Below are 23,876 nucleotides of genomic sequence, written 5' to 3'. Positions count from 1 at the left end.
TATTTGTCACCCAGTAAATAGAGTTTTTGATACCAGTGCCAGCACTTTCAATAGCGCTTGTTACTTTCCTTCTCTGGATCCAGATCCTCATATATAAAATGTGATGGTTCTTCAAGGTTTCTATGAGTTCCAAATTTCAACTGCAAAATCATCAATCACTGTCTGACATTTAATTTCAGTTCAAGAGAAATATAAATGGAAATCTGCAATAAGTAGCACCACAATAACATTTAGCTTTTGAGGTTTACTCGTCTTTATCATGTGAGTCTAAATACAACCAAAACAAGTTTTGCTGGCCTTGGATGCTTGCTGAATAAAGATAACAATGGCCAGACACTTTAGAAAGAACAGAAAATATATACATTTATCTAAGTTATGGCTCCAGTGGCATAAGTAATGTATCTCTTTATGTTGGGAACTCAGTACGGAATATGACTACTCTGTAAATGTATAGAGTAGATACCTTTATTTTTAGAAACCAGCTTGGAAAACTGTAAAATTAATAAGCAATGTGTTTAATTACATATAAATTATACAGATAGCATCACCCCAAATAACTTCAAATCTTGCTATAATATAGTCCCAAATGTTTGGGGAACAAATTACCTAAGCCTCATAATGAAACCCAATTCATGTTTACAGTTTCTTAGCAAAGTACACATAGACATTTATAAATCATTATGATTTAGAATAAGAAAAATAAGATTGCTTTTGATATTGTTATCTAATATCAAGTTAAAATGACATTTTAGGGATTAAAGATTCAGAGTTACTTTCAAAATTCCAGTGTGAAGTAAAATTTTAGATTTTCTTACTAAGGAAGACTTGGCCGACTCTATAATGTACTATATAGTGTAAGTGTGATTAAGACATCTTTCAGCCAAGAGGCTTAAGTATGACAACAGTTAGTTTTATAAAAACATTAAAAACTCTATTTCCCTAATACAAGCATAGAATACCTCATTAGCCTTGACTCAGTACCACTCAAAAGCAAAATCTTTTTCTATCAGCTAACACTTACAGACTTTCTCACTGTCTTTCATTAACCTCAGAACATGAAATCAGTTGATATTAAAGGAATAAAAAATGTCTATAATCTAAAGTATAGTTTAGGATAGATTGGTTCATTTCTTCTCCAAAGAAGACATACAGATGGCCAAGAAGCACATGGAAAGCTGCTCAGCATCACTAATTATTAGAGAAATGCAAATCAAAACAATGAGGTATCACCTCACACCAGTAAGAATGGGCATCATCAGAAAATCTACAAACAACGAATGCTGGAGCGGGTGTGGAGAAAAGGGAACCCTCTTGCACTGTTGGTGGGAATGTAAATTGATACAGCCACTGTAGAGAACAGTATGGAGGTTCCTTAAAAAACTAAAAATAGAACTACCATACGACCCAGCAATCCCACTACTGGGCATATACCCTGAGAAAACCATAATTCCAAAAGACATATGCACCCCAATGTTCATTGCAGCACTATTTACAATAGCCAGGTCATGCCCATCGACAGACGAATGGATAAAGAAGATGTGGTACATATATACAATGGAATATTACTCAGCCATAAAAAGGAATGAAACTGAGTCATTTGTAGAGACATGGTTGGACCTAGAGACTGTCATACAGAGTGAAGTAAGTCAGAAAGAGAAAAACAAATATCATATATTAACGCATATATGTGGAATCTAGAAAAATGGTACAGATGAACCGGTTTGCAGGGCAGAAATTGAGACACAGATGTAGAGAACAAACGTATGGACACGTAGGGGGGAAAGCGGGGTGGGGGCGGCGGTGGGATGAATTGGGAGAATTGGGATTGACATATATACACTAATATGTATAAAATAGAAACTAATAAGAACCTGCTTTATAAAAAAATAAAATAAAATAAAATTCAAAAAAAGAAATAAAGTGTAGCTTAACATGGGTACAAGTTGTATAATTTAAAAGTTACCTGAATAGAGAGAGAACATGAGTTTGCCACTTCTCAGGGCTCAGAGCTGAGAACAGAGGCAACTGATCATTAACTTTTAGCTGGAAGCAAACTTGCACACATATCTCAAGAGACTCTCTGCTCTGCCCTCCCCTCTTTCTTCTCTCAAATCAGGGGAAAGGTAGCTCTATCTCCTCTTGAAGGTCTTGCTTTGACATGCACCATTAATTCATACTTTTTATAGTGTAAAGTTAACTTGGCTTAAATTATATTCTGGGTCAAAGAAGGTAACTAAGTCTCGCAATTTCGTTAAATTTAATCTTCTGATTAAATTTCTGCTAAATTTAACCTTCTGATTCTCTTTCTCTGATGTTTATATAACCATATTTTCAAATATGTGTACAATGATGTGGTTTAATATCATGAATAGAACACACTGCAAAAGTAATATAATATATAAATTAAACTGTCAGTGAATCTTCACCTAGTCTGACTAGATAACTTGACCAGTTATGAACAATAATAAAGAGGCCCAGGTCATGTGTTAAATCCCTTGAGAGGCAGATAATTTCATTTTGTTGCCTAATCATAAACGACATGCCTTACTTGGCCAGCCATTCTGTAAATGTCTGCCCTCTGTCACAAAGGGTCCTCCCCTAAGACTGTGATTGGGGGGACTTCCCTGGTGGTGCAGTGGTTAAGAATCCACCTGCCAATGCAGGGGAAAACGGGTTCGAGCCCTGGTCCAGGAAGATCCCACACATGCCTCAGAGCAACTAAGGCTGTGCACCACTACTACTGAGCCTGTGCTCTAGAGCCCATAAGCCACAACTACTGAGCCCGTGCTCCACAACAAAGAGAAGCCACCACAAAGAGAAGCCCGTACACTAAAACAAAGAGTAGCCCCCACTCACCGCAACTAGAGAAAGCCCACGCGCAGCAACGAAGACCCATCATAGCCAAAAATAATTAATCAATAAATTAAAAAAAAACAACAACAGGAACTGGGGAATCTGATGGTGGGTCAGTGTTGCCATTTTTGGATTTGAAGAACTTACAATAAGTTCTGGAGAAATGAAGAGCTATCGTTTAGTGGGTGTTTCCCATATTCTACGTAGGTTATTGTACCAAACAATTTACATCCATGACCTCATTCTTTAAACCACATAAGATAGACATTATGATACATATTTAAAGTATGAGGACACGGAGGGTCAGAGTTTGGTTACTTAGGTCAGATAGTTAGTAAACATTGAGTCCTGGATTCCAATTTTGGTTATGTGGGTCCAAGGTCCATGTTCCTCTCCACTGAACAGCAGGTCAGCCTTTCTACGGTCAATGGATGAGGAGAATTTGATTTCCTACATGAAAGATGCCATTATTTAGACTTAGGTAATAAGCAATGACTTATAAAATATGATTCCCAAAGATTTTAATAGGCTGCATTTCTAAAGGTACATATATAATGGTTACAATAACCAGGTAGTAACAAATAATCTCTGGACATTTCCTCTAATTTATTTAGCTAAATAATGCAAATGCCTTTAAAAATAAGACGTGATATTTTTATGTCTTCTATTAAAACCTTAAGTTCAAAAAATATAACGAAACAAAATAAAAGCATTAGGAAATTTTGCCTTGTACAAAATTAGGCATACACTGAAGTTTTAACACACTAAATAAACTGTAATGTGGATTTCACAATTATATAGTACATATAGCAATCAAAAGCAGATGACGTCTTTACTGAGAACTCTTCAAATACCTTTGTCCCAACACAGCAAAGTGCTTAGTAGCTAGGAAGTGTTCAATACATTTATTTGGGATAAAATTACCTGATGCAACATAGGTGACTAATCAATTAATAATAACTTCACTCTGTACTCTGTAGATATACCTGAAGTAGTTTTTTTTTTTCAAAAAAGGTGGTAGAATAAAATTTCATTAGTCATTTGCTTCATCAACTACTTTTCTATAAAGCCAAATGACAATAAGACTTAATTCTATGCAAATAAATGATTATTAACTTTATTAAGCAAACAGGCCATTAATTATACCAAGAATGCTAAATTTAAAAAGCTCTCATAAGTGTGACTAATATTTTTACTTAGTATTATTACAAAAAGTTCTAAAGTTAAATAAAAAGAGAAATACAAAGATATATTCTAAGATTGATATGTAAAAATTACATTATCAAGAAAATAACCTGATAACGCAAGATCTAAAAAAATTAGAATTTTTAGATTCTAAAGGAGTGTGAACAGGAGTGCGAACAATACATTTTGTACTTATTTTGTATGATTTTGCTTATTGTTACAACAATATTAAATTCTTAAGAAATTACTATTCAAAGACAGTGATGTTTATTACATAAACCTTTGAGAAAGGAAAGCCAAATACAAAACAGACTCATACACCCTGAACCCGGGGGAGAAAATGGCTGAAGGTGACTAACCTTTGCCAAGGTTACAAATTCTCAAAGTAATTCCATAAATGTGGTAATGTGAGTTTTTTTTTAAATTCCAGTTTCCAAAATTCTTCAATAATTCAGGGATGAGAGAGAGAGAGAGAGGAAACGCTCTCAGACGAAAACCTTGATAAACAGCATGTGTGCTCTTGGAACAGGTTATTAATTCTGCCTTTGAAATATGACAATGAGTTCCTGGCAATGAATTTGTTTATAACATTATTCCCAAGTTCTAGGCAGCATTCGCACATTTCCCTTGTGAGATTTTGATGTTTTTCGCATTATGACTAAGGAGTGAAAACTGAGTTCGTGGGGAAAACCCAAGTTTCTCATGTGAATAAAAATTGCAAGAAATTCTGCAAGGCGGAAAGCTCAGATATAGATATTTGGGTGAGGAAAAGCAGTGAACTAGTCAAAAGACTAATCAAACACCTCACAAACACAATGGGAATCTTTTAATGGATTGCTTTTCTCATTTGGATAAATTTTTTTTCCTATTCTTTTCCTGGAAAGAGTACTGTAAGCTTAACATTCATTTAGCATAATTGACTGTGATCCCATTATTTTCTGAATTCTAGAATTATAATGGAGTTTGAAATCAGCATATAATAGAAGAAAACAACCCAAATCTATTCTGAGTTAATTATCCTTTGGAGTTATAATGTAAAAAGAAATCCTTTTTTTTTAACCTTGATAAGCATAAAAGGAAAATAAGTCTTTAGTTAAATTTGCTTGCATAAAATAATTCCGTTATGGTTTCAAAATACCACAGGAAAATATAATGGGATCAAAGAGGTCCTAAACATATAATATAGAGGTATTCTACCATTTCAACAGATTTCCCTCTTTTTGCTGATGACAGCGGCTCACTAATAGAACAGAATTACTGGAAGCATGATTTGAGTATAGGGAACATTTAAGACCCTTCCTTCTTTGACTGTTACCCAATTAATAGATCTTACTATAGTCAGCCAATACAGGAAACACATTCAGAGAGAGAGTACTTTGGAAATACCCTTCTAGCTCAGAACCTCTGACTCCTCTTAGCTCCCTGCCATTGCCCTCAGCGTGCACAGGGCCTCACAGCTTTCTAGTAAACGCAGCAGCACCTGCCAGTGACTCAGCTCAAAGTCAGAATCACCAATACTGTCTCCCCTTCTCTAACATCAAATCAAATTACCAATCCTGGTAGAGTCTACTTCCACAAGGACTCAAATCCATCTCCTTCCCTTCTTTCCCACAGGTACCATTTTATTTCAATAAATTTGGTAGCTTTCCAATTGTTATACCGGCATCCAATTTCTCTACTTGAGTAAAGCCTCAATATCTTTGCCTAAATCGGACAGTTAGTACAAGTTCAGACCATGGCACAGTGGTCAATAACTCCTCACTGCTGCTTTCCAACCCTTATACCCCACAGCCATCTTTGCGCACGCACGCACGCACACACACACACACAAGTATGCCTGGGGGATATGTTATAAGATAATATGATCAAGTGTGTAGTTTCCATCTATTACTATAGTCAGTAATACTAACATTGGAGTTTTAATGTGCTTTGGCTTTTCACGGCCATTAGTAAATTAGAAGCCATTATTTCTCCTGGTTTTAAAAAAAATGCTACAAAGGCATTAGACATTAATATAAGATATGAGTAAATAGAGCTTAAGGCAACATTACATCTACTGGCCCAGTCACATCTCACCAGGTATGAGATTTTTCCACACCTCAAAATAAGTTTATATCCTTAGTAAAAGTTAACAAAAACTTTAAAACATGTTAAAGTTACTTTAAATGAAAGTATAAAATCTTTAATTGTTGATGCCATGACATATAAATTTAAAAAGTAGAACGGCTATTATCAAAAAGACCAGAGATAACAAATGCTGGAAAAAGGGAGTCCTCGCACACTGTTGGTGGAAATGTAAATTTGTGTAGCCGCTATGGAGAACGATATGGCGGTTCCTCAAAAAATTAGAAATAGAACTACTGTATGATACAGCAGTCCCACTTCTAGGTGTACATCCCGAGAATATGAAATTACTATCTGGAAGAGATATCTGCACACCCAAGTTCACTGCAGCATTATTCAAACCAGCCAAGATATAGAAGTGAATGGATAAAGAAAATGTGGTATATATATTATATGTGTACATTAGATACTATTCAGCCGTAAAAAAGCCTGAAATTCTGCCTTTTGTGACAACATAGATGGACCTTGAAGGCAATATGCTTAGTGAAATAAGTCAGACAGAAAAAGACAAATACAGTGTGATGTCACATACATGTGGATTCAAACTCATAGAAACAGATAGTAGGGTGGCGGTTGCCAGGGGCTGAGGGCTAGGGAAAATGAGGAGATGGTGGTTAAAGAGTACAAACTTTCAGTTATAAGATGAATAAGTTCTGGTGAATAAGTACAGCATGGTGACTGTAGTTAAGAATACCATATTGTATTCTTGAAAGTTTCTGGGTGAGTAGAGCTTTAATGTTCTCACCATGTCAACAACAAAATGATAATTATGTGAGGTGGTGGATGTGTTAACTAACCTTATTATGACAATAATTTCACAATATATATGTGTATCAAATCATTACATTGTACACCTTAAAGTTACACAATGTTTTAGGTCAATTAGTACATCTCAGTAGAGCTGGAAAAGAAGAAAAGTAATGTAAAGTCATATGACAAAGGTAAAGTTTATAGGAGTCACCACCACACCCTAGGGCTTGATGAAAATCCTATGGCTTCAATTATTTTATTTGTCTCTGGTTTCCCTGTGTGGGCTCGACTCTCTCAGTGTCCTCCTCAGCAACAGACAGAGCACATGGACCTTCTCTGCCTTTGTTTGGCCCTGTGATGAGCCCCAGCCTACTCATTAGGCTTCCTCCCCCTGGGGAACCAGCTATTTCCTACTGTGGTGCAGCATAACTCCTTGCTGTCCTTCTTCACCCTATTCTAAAGGATTCTTTTTTAAAAAAGTATTTGATGTAGTGTTAGAAAGCTTAGGTTCAGACCTACACTTGACTTCTGACCTTGAACAAAGTACCTAACCCCTCTGAGTCTCAGGCTTCTCACCTACCTACTGGCTTCATGTTTCCTTACGGAGACACTTGTGGTAAAATAACACTTCAGTCTGTTCCACATCTGATTGCTGAATTTGGAAAAAGAGAAAAAACAAACAAACTATGCACGCTTAGGACAGACATTTCTGGGCACTCTCTTTTCCCTATGTGCCTTCCTACAGAGGAGCTGCATTCTGGTCTTGTTTATACCATGTATATACTAGGGCAGGCGGCGCTCCTACAAAGGGAAAGCCTAAATTTTGGAGAAAAGTTCAATTAGAAACTCCATTTGACCACATAGCCAAGCCACATTCTCCAGGTTAGCATCAATTTTAATAATTAAATGAATGAGTCAAAGGGATAGCCCAATCTCTTTTTCCCTTGTGTTAATTAATCAATTTAACCAACGTTTAGTAAGCAGTTAGCATACAAAAGGTATTATGTTATGAATAGTAGGAATGCCAAGATAAATAAAACAGGTTCTCTTTTCTCAAACAGTCACTCTTCCATGATGGAAAATAGATTCATATACAGTTAACAAGGCCTAATTATTAAACCTAAAATAGAGATATAAAGTATTATGAGAGTTGTCATATACTGTAGAATCTTGTGTGATTTAACTCATCTCTACATACATTTGCATGTTATAGATAAGAACCATAATCATAAAATTATCTGCTCAGGGCATCTGCCATAACATCATAAAGCTGTTAAGCAATGTTAGGATTTGATTATCAGAATTTAATATCTTAGAAATATTCCTTGTATCTGAAACCGATGTACTCATTATTAACCACATTTTTCATGGATACATTAGCAAAGGTGAGTGATTTACTCTTAACAGGAATTCTCAATTCATTATTTCCGGAGTATAACATGAATGGTGAAGACTAAATATTTAATTTAAAAATTGGGTTAAAGAGACGGCCAAAAATATATGTCAGTTCAGCCTGAATATTTGCTCTCAGCATTAACATCAACCCCCAGAATCCACAGTCTATGTAAAAGAAATGAGGACACAGTGAGTGAGTAAGTGGCATTGGTTTTAATGGAAGAATACTGTGGAGTGTGCTCAGCTTACCTCCCTACTGATTTCTTGATGTGATTTCAAGGTAGAAAGGCATATAGAGGTAAAGAAGACATGACAAGGTATTTGGTATGTAATTTTCTTGAAACCTTCCACTAACTCATTCCAGTGACTTTTTTTATTCAAATAATTTCTCTCTTTTTCTGCTACCCTTCTGTCAAATCTCAGATTAAAATTAAAGCAGAGTTAAGAAAGAGTGATATCCTTTGTATGTTCAGTGTTCAAAAGTTTCTGAGGTCACACAAAGATCTATATATTTCCACATAGTTAAGTGCCTTGGGGAAAGCCCCTCCCAATTTTCTGTGATTTTTTAACTATATGCAGGCAAATGAGATGCCAATTAGTGAAGCGTAGGAGCAGTGAGGCTGTAAATTAGAAGTTGAAGAAACAGACTAAAGGACACCACAAAGATGCCAAATAAATTTGAGGGAAAATAGAAATAACATTTAATTAAAAGCACACAATGTGATTATTGGTGTTTTTAAACCACATATTCAATAGGTCTGTGATATAGTTTTTTAAGGATCCAATTACCAGAGAAAACCTAGGGAGTCAGAAAACAGGCAGAGACAAGCTATTCCATAAGAACAATGCATGATTAAAAACTATGTAAGAAATCATGGCATGCTGCTACTGGCCTCCGTGTGTAGGGCGGTAGATGGAATAAACAGATCCTGCATCCCTGCCTAACTCTACTACTAGAATCGATGCTATTTCAGGGATCATCGGTTCTTCCCCACTGTCCTGGGAAAGCCTTGAACAGACATCATTTATCTGTTGACATTGGGAAGTGTGTAGCATCTGTTGGCTAAATTAATTAATATATTGTACCTTGCAATATAGCTACTGTGCCCACAGTCTAAAAAGTTAATCAAAGATATGCTCCTACCAGGCCTTTAGAAGATCCACCACACCACTGCCAGACACAGTGAATGAAGTAGCAATTTCTATTCACCCAGTTCAGAGGCTCCTCTCTTCATAGAATGTCTGAAAATTCAGACTAGGTTTTTCTCACTTGCAAAGTATTTTTTTTTTAATCTAAGACCTTTTTTTACAGGGTGCTGCATACTTTTCCTAGCACCAAGAAATCTGCATGCTTAAACAGTGACATCAAAACAAACCTAAAGACACACAATAGAGTCTAAAATAGAAAGACAAATGACGTGAATTATTATAGAATATGCAAAACTTGCCCCATCTACATGTTTGTGATAATGAGAGCAAACAAGGAAGGGAGTTATTTAAAAGTAAAAGATTTTAATCTATTTTATAAGAATGATAAATGGAGTATATAACTTTTAAAAATTGTGAATCACTATTTTGTACATTTAAACGTATACAATATTATACATCAACTATACCTCAATTAAAAAAAGAAAAGTAAAATATATGTTATTTTAAAATATATTAAATATTAGCTATCAAATATATATAATTTTTAAAAATTATGTTAGATAAATTATGAAATTGACAGAATTTAGTTTCATTAAAATCCTTCTACCCCAAAAGCATTCCCCCCAAGATTTTGGACACTCTCCTGTGTATCCATGAAAACAAAGACTGTGACCCTAGAGAATACAGTATTTAAGGAATAAAAGTAATAATAATAACAATAGCTAATATTTATATAGCTCCTACTATGTGCCAAGTACTGTTCTAAGTACATAACATAAATTAACACAGTTCATTCTCACAGCAACCCTATGAAAAAGATGCTTTTTACTGTCTTTGCTTCACACGAAAAGTCGAACGCTCTGGCAGGTCATAATTACAGGCATACCTCAGCAATATTGCAGATTCAGTTCCAGACCACCATAATAAAGCGAATATCAAAATAAAGCAAGTTACATAAATTTTTTGGTGTCCTAGCACACATAAAATTTATGTTTACACTATACTGTAGTCCATTAAGTGTGCAATAATAGCATTATGTCTAAAAAATGTACATACCTTAATTAAAAACTACTTCATTGCTAAAAAATTCTGATCATCATCTGAGCCTTTAGTGAGTTGTAATCATTTTGCTGGTGAAGAGTTTGAAATATTACAAAAACTACCAATATGTGACACAGAGTTACAAAGTGAGCAAATGCTGTTGGAAAAATGGTGCCTAGGCTTGCTTGATGCATGGTTGCCACAAATCTTCAATTTGAAAAAAAATGCAATATCTGGGAATCTCAATAAAGTACAATGCAGTAAAACAAAGTATGCCTGTAGTAAGAATCAGAGCCAGAATGTCAACTCATACTCAGGATCCATAGTCTGTGCTCTTAACTAATAAGGAATAGGCAAGGACAAGTCTGTTCCCTTAGTAAACCACGTATCCAAAAGGAACCATATGACATATTACAACCTACTTCAACAGTTATATGCTTAGCATGGGACAAAAAAATGAACACACCACAGAGGCAAATCTCCCCGTGACTGACTTCAGTCACCCTGGCATAAACCACTCTACTCTCAAGCTTCGTCACCTAATCTCACAGTGTCAGGCTGTATTAGCTTCTTATCGCAGCTGTAATAAACTACCACAAATGTACTGGCTTAAAACAATGCAAATTTATTATCTCATAGCTCTGGAGGTCAGAAATCTCACTGGGCTAAAATCAGGGTGTTAGTGGGAGGCCAAGGGAACAATCTGTTTCCTTGCCTTTTCTAGTTCCTAAAAGCCACCCACATCCCTTGACTCTGGCTGCATTCCTCCATCTTCAAACCACCAACACTGGGCTGAATCCTTTTCATGCCATTTCTCTCATTTCTCAGGTCTCTGGTGATTACATTGGGCCCATACATACAATCAAGGATAATCACAAGGTCATCTGAATAGCAGCCTTACTTCTCCCTTGCCATGCAACATAACATTCACAGGGTGAAGGCATTAGGATGTGGGGAGCCACTATTCTGCCTACCACCTGGACATACGAAGATGTGTTCATGAACATGAGAATGAAGGCAGAATATAACCATACAGTTGGTCTAGGAACTGTTCTTGACAAACAGGTGATACAACTTCGTAAATTTATCACAATACTCATAATATAAAGTATGTAGCAATCCAAATGCAAAAAGGAAATTCGGCCAATTAAATATAGTTTTTGAAAAGAGCATAGACTGGTTATTAAGAACATCTGACTTCAAATTCTCTCTGTTACTAGTTATACAGTCTTGAACAAGACACTGGCAGTGCTGAGGGTCAGTTTTCTCATCTGCACAGTGGGGATAATAATCCCTGACCTCCTTTACACCAGGATTGTTTTGAGGGTCAAGTTAGATTAAATCTTTGTAAGTAATAAAGAGTATGTATCAATACAAATAAAATATGAATACGAGAACTCCCAACATAAACATTTTTGTTCAAAATATAGTTATTTTTTAAAGGGTGCAAATGACAAAGATAATAATAAAAGTATATACCTAAAGCCTCCACATTTACTTTAAAACCTGCATTCATATTAGTAATAATAACATAATATAATTATTATTATTGAAATTTACTACTTTTATAATATCCTTCCAGTGAAGGAAGTCCGTATATTTAGCTCTATTTTATATACAGAGAAACTGAAGCTTAATCTCTTGACCAAGATCACACAGAATATAGACTCATAGAAGGACTAAAAGCTAAAAGTGCCAACTTTGAAATCCGTTCTAGTTTTGAAAATGGATTTAAACACCAGCCAAGCTAACATTCCCGTTCACATTAAGATCCACCAGTTCCACAGCAGCATGACTTAGAATGACTCAGACAGAAGAAAACGTTATTATACGCTGAGGGTACTCACAAAGCAGCTCTATTGGCACAGAGTCCTAGAGTCCTTTGGTTTCCAAGATTCCTGTGTCTAAGGTTTCACAGGAAAGCATCACATCTTAAGAGTGACTCCTAAAAGAATGAAAGAATAATCACCCAAATATCGAGATGCATGATAAAAAGAAAAATGAAAAAGGTATCCAACTCCATCTCTGAAAGAGTTGATAGCATGTAGCTTTCTCTTGCACTGGCTGAAATTGCTCTTTGCCTTTTCTAAATCTCCAAGGTTTTATTTCAAGGCCCTCTTTAGATATGGACAGACTGTTTAGTTAAATTACTTCATATCACCACTAACCCATCATAACTATGGTGACTGCCTTTATTTGTGCCTGCCTTTATATTTTCTGTCCTAAGTCATATTTCCCAAAGTGTAGAGGAATTCCTGTGGAAACATCAAAGAGATTCACTTCAGCCCAAAGTATCAGGGACTTCAAAACAAACAATAACTTGTCTTTAACTTTTGCGAGGCTTTTCTTTCCACTTTTGGTAGGATGATAAATAAATGTGTGTGTATGTGTATGTTTATAAATCAATAACTTGAAATTTTTACATAAATTCATTAAGGCTATTTACATTAAATATATTAATTTGGAAACTGAAGAGAATTTCAGTAAGATTATTAATATTGATATTAATATTGACGATATTGAAAACGATCGTCAAAATTTGACCATCAATTCTTTGTATGTTCTTTGATTATATAGACCTTAAGACAAGTTTTTGACTTCTCTGTCCAATCCCCTTACCTGGAAAAAAAAGGGGATGTAGTAGTACTTAACTCAGAATCATGACTACTAAATTAAGTCAGTTAATATTTTGTAAAATACTAGCATAGTGTTTGGCAACAAAATAAGAAGAAGAAAAAGAAGAATATAATAAGAACTATTATTATTATCAATAGTTGGTACTTGAAACAATGAAAAATATTAGTTTATATAGATGAATAAATATTAGATCCTTGCTTATTCCTGACTTGAAAAATATGAGATTTATTTACGTACATAAGTCCTATTTGTCTTATTATTAACCAATATAATTAATCAACTTTTAGATATGATCCAGAGAAATCAGATTGTTTTACAGAGTATGGTATAGTGCAAAGATTATTGAAATATATTTCACAGGAGCAAAGACTAAGAGGAGAGAACAGAGATAATACAATGTCACTGAGATAGCACTTGCAATGTTACCTGGTTTGACCGGAGAACTTTGTCATTGTAGTCTAAAACGGAAGGAATTTCAGACTGGCAGTCAATCTGCTTACTGTGGAAGTTCCAAGACTATAAAAAGCAGACTATGCACATATAACTGTCTCATTTAGTAAATATCTCATGAAAATTTGTCAGTTCTATATTATATGTGAAGAACTTCCTTGTAGTGACAATTAAATTTATTTGAATTTAGAATCAATATTAAAATATATTTTACAAAATTACTGGTATTATTACACCACAATAAGTAAAATTTATATAATATAGTTAACATGTTTAAGGACATAACATCTTACTACACTTAATTTTTTGCTTCAGTGACTACCACTGAAATACATAATTTTGAATTCATTTCATGTGTAGATACAATGATATATTGGTATTATTTGAGTAATTCACTATTTACCCCATGCCCCAAAAGCAACGTCTCTCATATTTTGATTCTCATGTGAGATAAAATAATGTTACTAACATTTGAGAATAATGAGATAAGGAAGTTTTCTTTCTTTCTTTTGTATCTTAACTGTAAACTTATTTTAACAGTTTGAGTTTAGAAATTCCCTGATTTGAATCTAGAACATCAGAGTACCAGAATTATCTTAATTTACAGTATTTTGTTGTGAAAAATAGGGCAGCACAAGTTTTCTCATTTGCTTTACTGTGTACTTTTACTATTATTTTTTTTTAAACAGAAACAGGCCACAGACTTAAAAGGTACGTGCTTGTGAGCTGATATGTTTAAAAAAAAAAGAAAGGACTAATTTGACAGTCATGTGATCATATCCATTAAATAAACACTTTTTTTTTTTTAAAGAGATGTAGTTAAAATGAAATAAAATGCTTTCTATTTGTTTTGGCATGCCTTTTGACCTGAGTAAACTTCACCTTGTACAAAAGTTAGTATATGTGACCTTCTGAAACATGAATGGCTAAATCACAGAGAAGTTTGACAAAGGCTTTTACTTATTGAAAAAAACAATTTGTGTTATAGGTCCCTTACTATAAAACCAATACCCAAAACTTAGCGCACTTCTAGAAAAGTCCAGAAGCTAAAAGAAATTCCTTGATCCATTATAGTGAAAATCAATACAAACAAGAGAAGGAAGTAAAAAAAAACCCAGGAATCTCTCAGCCCCTGGAAGGTTATATTAATTTCCAATCTCTTATCCAATTATCAGGTAGAAAAAATATAATTTTTTAATTCTGTAATTTCAGAGGCCATTATTTAGGTGATTTAAATGGCCATACTTTTTAGAAAGAACAGCAGCTAATTCAGTATTTTAATACTTCATGGTGTCAGGAAGTTCTATGTCTGGTGTACAGTCATCTCATAATTAATTAACTTAGGAATTTTTGTTGCAACCAAAATACATTACCCAGGGTTCATGATCTTATTTTTATAAAGGTTCTTATTAAAGGGGCTAAGAAGTGTGATGTAGAGGAGGAAAATATATCATTCATGTTTACACATGGTTGGTTACTTCCGAGTGATAAAAATTAAAAATTACATTAGTTAAAATAGGTAAATTTATTGATATATTTGACAGAATGGACAAAAAGCCCTCCAAAAATAAGAAGCTATTTTAGAAAACATAGTAGAGCTAAAAAGAATATTTAGTACTATGCAAATCCACATTCAAATTTTCAGAAGAAACAGCAGATAAACCTACTCTTCTAGGAGAGAGTTTTCCCCTTTAACTTAATAGCATCATCCAATCATATTTGGAAATATTCAGTGTTCATTAGGGCTTAAGAAAAAGTCCCTTGAATGAATTATTCACGAATACTTCAATCATAATTCCAAACTTTATGATAGTAGTTAGCATTAGCAATAAAGCAAAAAATAACTGAGAACGCACCTACTATTTTCTTTTAATTCTCTTTCTCCCTTCCTTTCCTCACAAGCACAGAAAGCATGTTTGTTTTGGAAGCAAATAGCAAACAGTACAAAAGGAGAACTTAAAGTGAGTGATTAATGATCAAAGCAAAAATGTAGAATCACATCAGCTGACAAGGGGCTGACTGACCCAAGGTTGTAGAATGTGAAGGCATTAGGACAAAGCTAAAGAGTAAGTCCTTCTTATTCAAAGGGTGAGCTTTGAAAGTCACAGGAGGCAGATTCTCCAAAGCCTTGTAATATACAACTACAGAAACACTATCTACAGCTACTGTAAGTAGCCATTTTCATGGCCGACTTCAAGAAATTCTATTGCACTCCTTAATAAGTAGTATAACCTAAAATCTGTAAACAAGTACAACAAAATTACATAATTCAAGGAAATGACTTAAACCATCTTAGAGTAAACATAAAGTGAGAAGACAGAAGAACAGAAATTTGTGATTGCAGAACTTTAGCAAAAATATTGATGCACAATTCTTGCTCACGTATCTTTGTTATGGAGATGTAAATCACCAGCCTGATAACTGAGAAGTCAAAAATGAAAGAAAGTTGATCAGTATTGAAAACAAATATAATTTCTTTAAGTATTGTATTGAAAATTAACCATGAAGAAGGCTGAAGCCAAACCACATTGCAAAAGCATGTCTTAATCAGTTTGTCTTGTTGGTGTCACCATACTTTTATGATGCATGTGGAGGTGGCTATGAGGGGGCTGGCATGGGGAAATGTGAAGAAAGCAAAATGTATAGGAGCTCCTATTAGCTGCTGTCTTCCCTACAGCCAAATTTACATTTATCTTTTCTTCTGTGAAACAAAGTGTACACCAGACCCTTTAGCAATATTATTTTTACATATGATTAGGGTGGACACATATGATGTGGTGTCCTGAACAAGGTGCTTCCAAGACCTCCAGCTAGATGCAGTGTAAGTGACCAAGGGCACAATCTGCTGAGCTCTGAAACCCTTTGCTGGATTTGCACAGAATCCACACTTCCCACAGGCTGCTCCCAGCCTGCACCTGAGCACAGCAGGGCCATGAAAGCAGATGGTTCCTGGGATATACATGACTCCTCTGATGACTGATTTTGCCTGGGGGGGCTTCCACATAGCATTGCCTGATGTATGTTGGGTGTTCAATACTTATCTTTGGGGAAAATAAACCATTGTTATTATTGAGTTGTCAAAGCCCTGATTGCTGCATAAACATCAAAAATTAAACTCTGTGTGAAACTTAGTGTTAAGATGATTTTTCAGCTTCCTAATGCAATTCCAGGAAGTTGAAGTACAGCAAATATGTTAGAAAACTAGAGAGAGACAGAGTTTTGTTCCATGTAAATATAACCTCTGATAGCTAGAGGTGTCTAAAAGTTAAATGGGCTGCTGCAATCCTCTCAATTACTCTTTGATAATACTAGCATTCCCATTTTATAGAACAGGGAACACTAGGCTTGGAGAAGCCAAGTTTTCAGGGTTACACAATTTTAGGGGCAGGAGCCAACATTCCAACCTCAATTTTGCTCACTCTTTCCACAACTACCATACAGTTAGAAGATATATCTTTCATAAAAAGACCCTGAGACGAAGTGAGAGAGTGGCATGGACATGTATACACTACCAAATGTAAAATAGATAGCTAGTGGGAAGCAGCTGTACAGCACAGGGAGATCAGCACGGTGCTTTGTGACCACCTAGAGGGGTGGGATAGGGAGGGTGGGAGGGAGATGCAAGAGGGAGGAGATATGGGGAATATATGTATATGTATAGCTGATTCACTTTGTTATACAGGAGAAATTAGCACTCCATTGTAAAACAATTATACTCCATTAAAGATGTTAAAAAAAAAAAAAGACCTTGAATGCTTGCATTGATGAGTGGATGCACTATGTGATGTGTAAAAACACTTCCAGTGCTAAAATCTGATGAATTTTTGGAGAAAATCCACTTGATGATGTTGTATCTACTTTATTTTCTATAAGCCACCTTTCTTTTCCATACATTTTGGAAAAAGTAAATCTACAGACCCCATTTATATTTCTTAATTTGTGTTACAGTTACTCAAGTGCTTAGGTAAGACTACGTTGTTTTTAAATATAGCAATAGAAATTAATATCATTAAGTAGGAACCTGTCCTAATAATCAAAAGATGATGATATACAATCCTAAACACTAAATATTAATGCAGTGTGATGCTTTGAATAAGTGAAATATTAGAAAAATATGCCTAAGTAATATGTACTAATATCAATATTAGATTTTTTAAGTAAAATATTATTAAGCAGGTGACAGAACCAGAAGCATAAATCCAGTTATTTTTAATCCAGATCTTATATTGAACGACCGACCAGCAAGGAACCTCCATCAGCTCAACACCTACAGAACTTTGGACAGCGCCACACTCAGCTCAAATATTAATGCGGCTGAAGTCAAATCATGGCACTATTTGGAATCAAAATAGATAAACACCTTTAAACCAAAGCTCCATTTACAAATTTGAAGCCATCAAATTCCACTGATGCCTCTGTCTCTCATACTCTCAGGTCCTAAATTAACTGTTTCTTCTAATCACTAATCCTCTTTCTCAGTCTCATACTCACACAACTACACCATTTTTTCCTATTGGTTCATACTCTCCACCCTACTCCACCCCTCTTGATGTCCTTCCCAATATTTTTCACTGTATCCTCTAGAGCTCCCATTTTTTTCAAATAAATTTCCTTATTCCTAACCTAGACACTGCATTCTCTCCATGATCTTTTCTCCTTGAAGACCTGACTTATATTGAGTCCTCCTGAATACATGCTAATTCCATATCATTAGGTCCAGAACAGAGGCTCACCATAATCCTAGTTCCACTCTCCATCTTATTGTCATTACTTTTTCAACTCATACAAAGAAATCTTTCTTCATTTAAGTTCATTTCATCAAGTTATATCATCCTGAAAACTAGGACTTATCATCCTTCAGATCATTTCTTCAAAATCCATTTCTCTTCACTCCAAAGTCTCACCATAATCAATACTGATCAATAATCATGCACTGTGATCAATAACCTAGCCAGAGAATCCACAACCTCCACTTCTACTCTCCTTTCAGTAACTCACTTCCAACTTGAAGCTAATGGGCACTCTGAATGCTTCTATTACTGGAGTCTTAAGCATTGACATTCCGATTCCCAATTAGCTTCCCATCTTTTATACAACACTAAAAACCTTATTTCCACCAATTCTGTCCTGGAATTTCCCTGAAATTTTCCACTGTTTTGACACTTACATCTTCTCCCAAACTATTAGCGCTTTTTAACCTCAATTTTTTTTCTACTCAGCTGCAATGCTGATCTTCATTCAAATCCTAGTTCTGCTTCTCATTGGTGAAATACCTTGGGAAAATTACTTAACAGGATTCTCAGTTTGTTTTTTAAAATGGGAATAATACTTATACTTCATAGGAAAGAGGGGAATAGATGTGGCAATGTCCATAATGTACTAAGCACAATTCCTAGCACAATAAGCACTCAATAAATATTAATATCATCTATAATCATCAATGTTCTCAAGTCAACTTTGTCTTCTGGTAACAAGGAACCTGAAAATTCCAAAGTCAAAAATGGGCCCTACAATTAGAGTACTAAGTAGAGCTCTAAAAATATAAATTAAGTGCACAGACGGATGCCAATACACATTCATAGATTTCAGTTTTAGCAGGACTCTCAGTGCCTCTCCCAGTAAGCTGTTTTCACACCTCTTGGTACCTTCCTCTCCTTTCTAATACAGTTCTAAACAGCTTCCTCTCTCCTCAAGTTTCCTAACCACTCTGTCATCACCCGTGGTTAACCAGGCTTCTTATTTGCAAAGAAAATGAAAACCATCTGACCAGGCATGAAATCTCACAAATGTGTTCTTATCTGTGCACATTTCTGTATCTCTATTAATCCTTCATTCATTCCCTCCTGCCCTGGTAGTAGAGGTAAGCCCCTTCCTGGTCACCAAATAGGCCCTCACCTAATATACGATAAGTTCTTCTTGATCTTGGATGGTTTTGCCATCTGTTTTGACCCCTTCCCCCATCGTTCTCCTCTACTGTCACTTCTTGCCTTGCACTATATGTTCTAACAACACTGAATTAATTCAGTTTTCAGCTTAACCCATGCTGTTTCATACCTTCATGTTTTTACCGCCTTGGTAGAAGTCAGTGCCTATCAAGGAATCCTTTTCTCACTTTTCTGTTAGCAAAGCTCCTATTTATTCCTCAAGACCCAACTTAACAATTCCTCTTTTGTGAGAGGAGGAAAGAAAGACAAGGGAGAGCATACTGAGAAGTACTGACAGGATAAGGAACTCTCAGGAAAGGTGATAATAGGGAAGACTTAGAATACCTAGAGTTGATAGACAACAATGAGTTTCAATTATGATATCGGATTTCTTGCTTAACTTCTATCTTTAGCATACATTTCCACTTAATTCATGAAAAGCATTTCAATGGCTCCCTGACAGCTAATAAATAGTCTCAAGGCTTTCACATTTACAGATAATTACAAAAGTTCCTCCAACTGTCAGGAAATTACCAGATTTCCATCGGTTTATGAACAGATTTTGAACGGAGAAGGCAGAAAGAAAAGTCAAACTACAACACACATTTGTTGGTGAGAAAAAAAACAACAGAGATCACTGACTTTGCTTTTTCTGCAATTTTCACAAATTCCTTAAGTGCCAGTTACTTATAACATCATTATAACACAGGCCTAAGGTAACTTCTGAAATTGAAATTTAGGCTGTCATACCCTTTGAACTACAATAAAGGCAGGACCTATGTTGCTATTAACACCTGGTTAAGTTTCACATTGTTTTGCCTTGCTTTGTTTGCCTTTTAAAAATGTTTTTGGTTGGTTGTTTTAGTTTGGCCATTCAGCTTTAGTAGGTCTTAAATGATATAAATTCTCCTGTTCTACTGCTGTTTAGATTTTATGCCAAATGTTAGCAATACATGAAGCCAAACTTATCGAATACTCTCTCAATATGTCTAGTTCAAAATCTCCCACGTACTCAGAGTTGCAGCAGGATAGATACTGCTCTCTAAAGGGCAGTGCAATAATCATCTTCATGGATATTTATTATCTTTTGTGAACAGATGTAGGTCATTGTAGAGATAGTTCCAAAGTCACCTTCCAAAGCTGAAATACAGACATGACATTTGGTAAAGTTTCAAAACCTGTCAGGACCATTTTCTTCAATTCACCAAAATTCCCTTTGTACTGTCGAAAGGCTGCTGGAAGAGCAATGTTTTCAAACTGTTCGGCTTGATTACACTGGTGTGGTACCACTTATCTAGAGCTATTTTAAGCATCTTCTTGAGTTACAGTAAGCTATATTGTAAATCTAATTACCTTTGCCCACAGGAAAGTAAGTACATGTGAACCCTGCTCTGTAATCTACTTAACAAAAGGCACTGTATTTTTCTTCATAGAATTTATCAAGATTGTTATTACATAGTTATTTATATTTCTAAATGCCTTTCTCTTCCACTATAAATTCCAAAAGAGCATGCAAATGTGTTTTATATGCAGTACCTTGCTCAGTGCCTAGAGAGACAATGAATGTTTGATGAATGAATAAATGAATGAATGAGTGACCACGTAAAAGATAACTAAATTATATACACTTATGCTTGACACTTTAAGCTCATGCTGAAAATGTATACGTACTTCAGGGACTCACTGGCGTATATTACAGTGTAGTGTAATGAGGCACAAACTTTCAATTCAAATGGAATGGATTTAATGCCAGATCTGGTATTTAATGAATTGTGTGATCAAAGACAAGTGGAATGAACTCTCTAACCCTCTGTTTTCTCATCTGTAAAATGTGAACAATTGCACTGGATTAAGTATTAAAGATAATGCATACAAAAGTATGCAGCACAGTCCATGACATGGAGCAAGGGCTTAATGTGGTGGGTAATGTCACTTATTAATATTTTATATAGATTTTAAGTGAATTATATTAATCTAAATTATCCAAGGGCTTTTAAAAATTGACAACATAAGTCTATTTTGAGCATATGCTAGCAGTGATAATTCATCAATAATTTACAGCATTAAAATGAATTTTCCTACACCTTCGTGTCTATTTTCCCAATTATTATAAAGTTTCAACAAGTTATTTTCAATTAAATTTCATCATTCTTTACTCGGTACACTCCTTGCAAATTCTTCATAATCATTCAAGAATCCTTCTCAATTGGTCCCCATAACCATAATCTGAGTTCATTGTCAGTTCAATTTTCTGGCCTAAATTGCATGCTCTTCCCTAATCAACTTTCATTTCATTATTGCCCCTATATTTCATAACTTCAGCGATTATCATAATGGAAAAAGTAATCATTGTTGAATTGTATTCTCCCTTCTGGACTATACCTTCTTTGAGGCTCTATCCTCTGCACAAAGAATTGGATCCAATCTTAATCCTTAATTTTTATTCATCCATTTATGGACATATACTGAGCATGATCTATGCTCTGTTCTGAATGTCTGTGTCTCCCAAAATTCTGTGTTGAAGATCTAACACCTAAGATGATGGTATTAGGAGGTAGGGCCTTTGGAAGGTTATTAGAAATGGGATTAGGACCCTTATGAAAGAGCCTCCAGAAAGCTAGCTCACTTCCCCCACCATATGAGGATACAAGAAATCAGCGACCTGAAAGAGGGCCCTCACCTGACCATGTTGCACCCTGATCTCAGACTTCCAGCCTCCAGAACTATAAAAGATAAATTTCTGTTGTTTATAAGCTGCCCAGTCTGTGGTATTATGTTATAGCCACCTGAAAAGTCTCCGACAATCTATGTGCCAGACACTGTGTTGGGTTAGATTGTTACAAACCAGAGCACGATAAAGTCTCTAGGATCAAAGAGCTCACAGACTAATTAGGGGATGCAAAGCTAGAAATAAATAATTATGAAAAATGTGATAAAGGAAATAACTATGCTCATGGCTTTATGAAAACACTGAGAAATAACGATGTGCATGGCTTTATGATAATTAACCAGCCTCAGGTAAGTAAGGACAGGGACAGAATCCTAGAAAAAGCAATGTTTCTTAAAAGATAGAAAGGAACCAGTGAACTAAAAGGAAAAGGGGAAGGACATTCCAGGCCCAAGGGTCAGTATGAAGCAAAGAAACAAATGACAGTGTATTCATACGGGAAACGCTAAGACAGCAACTTTTGCAACTCTTGTCACATCAGTTCATAAAGTATTACTCCAGCACAAAAATGGGTAGGAAAGGTTTTATATTAGACTGTGTTTAAGTTAAAATAAATTAAGGTTACAATCTTAAAAATCTGTAAATTCAGGGCTTCCCTGGTGGCTCAGTGGTTAAGAATCTGCCGGCCAATGCAGGGGACACGGGTTCGAGCCCTGGTCTGGGAAGATCCCACATGCTGCGGAGCAACTAAGCCCGTGAGCCACAACTACTCAGCCTGTGCTCTAGAGCCCACGAGCCACAACTATTAAACCTGCGCTCTACAGCCCGCGAGCCACAACTACTGAGCCCCCGCACCACAACTGCTGAAGCCCACGCACCTACAGCCCATGCTCTGCAACAAGAGAAGCCACTGCAATGAGAAGCCCGCACACTGCAACGAAGAGTAGCCCCCGCCTGCTGCAACTAGAGAAAGCCCGCATGCAGCAACAAAGACCCAACTCAGCCAAAAATAAAATAAATAAATTTAATTTAAAAAGGAAACTGTAAATTCAAACATTTTTTTCTTAAAACACCATTTAAAGCAACATTAGGAAACGTCTGTTTTGTTAGACTTTTATTCAGTGTTTCAGGTTACTTGGATAGAATACCGATATTCCAAAATGGTGGACTATTAACATTACTGCACATCTTCCCACCAGACAAACTCTAAACTGCCTTCTTAGTAACATGTAGGAAAAGGCCAGAAAGGCTCTCTATAAAGAGAAACTGACACACATTGGAAAGCACAATTGATAATGGTTTATTAAGCCCTAGGCTGTAGAAAAGCCTTGGAATTGGCTCCCTCTTTTCACAAATGGAGAAAGTAAGAAACAATGATAACCGATAATGTTTACCCATGCTAAAGTGACTCCCTGGAATAAAGGCAGAAAAGTTATAAAGGGAACATTAAAAAAAAAAGAGACTAGCTTTATTTCTATTCTGACACATATATAATAAGAGCCCTAGAAACTATTGCACGGTTATAGAATAAATCTGGAACTATCAAAAAAATTTACTTTTTAATACAAAGAGTTTTGTGTCCCATAAGGGCAGGGTCTTCATTTTTGTTCGTCACATTTTCCCCATCTCAAGACAAGTACTAAGAATTATTTTTGAATGAATGAATAGTGCATGAGTGCATGTTATGTATAAGACTAGAC

The 23,876-nt window shown here is 35.5% G+C and overlaps 1 protein-coding gene across 4 annotated transcripts in view; it reads right to left on the bottom strand.

The window, feature by feature from the left end:
* The window catches only part of SLC16A7 (solute carrier family 16 member 7), a 167,961-nt gene that overhangs the window by 98,237 nt on the left and 45,848 nt on the right, over window positions 1–23,876 (bottom strand). For all 4 annotated transcript variants that reach the window (XM_082667078.1, XM_082667080.1, XM_082667077.1 and 1 more), the window contains one exon: window positions 12,345–12,442. The gene's annotated coding sequence lies outside the window, so the exon portion shown is untranslated. The remainder of the gene's footprint in view (window positions 1–12,344; window positions 12,443–23,876) is intronic.

This window comes from Grampus griseus, assembly GCF_964374135.1.
Source record: "Grampus griseus genome assembly, chromosome: 11".
In the NCBI taxonomy this organism is placed as follows: domain Eukaryota; kingdom Metazoa; phylum Chordata; class Mammalia; order Artiodactyla; family Delphinidae; genus Grampus; species Grampus griseus.
The sequence above is the reverse complement of the archived record's forward strand: the minus strand, read 5'-3'. Positions and strand labels throughout refer to the sequence as shown.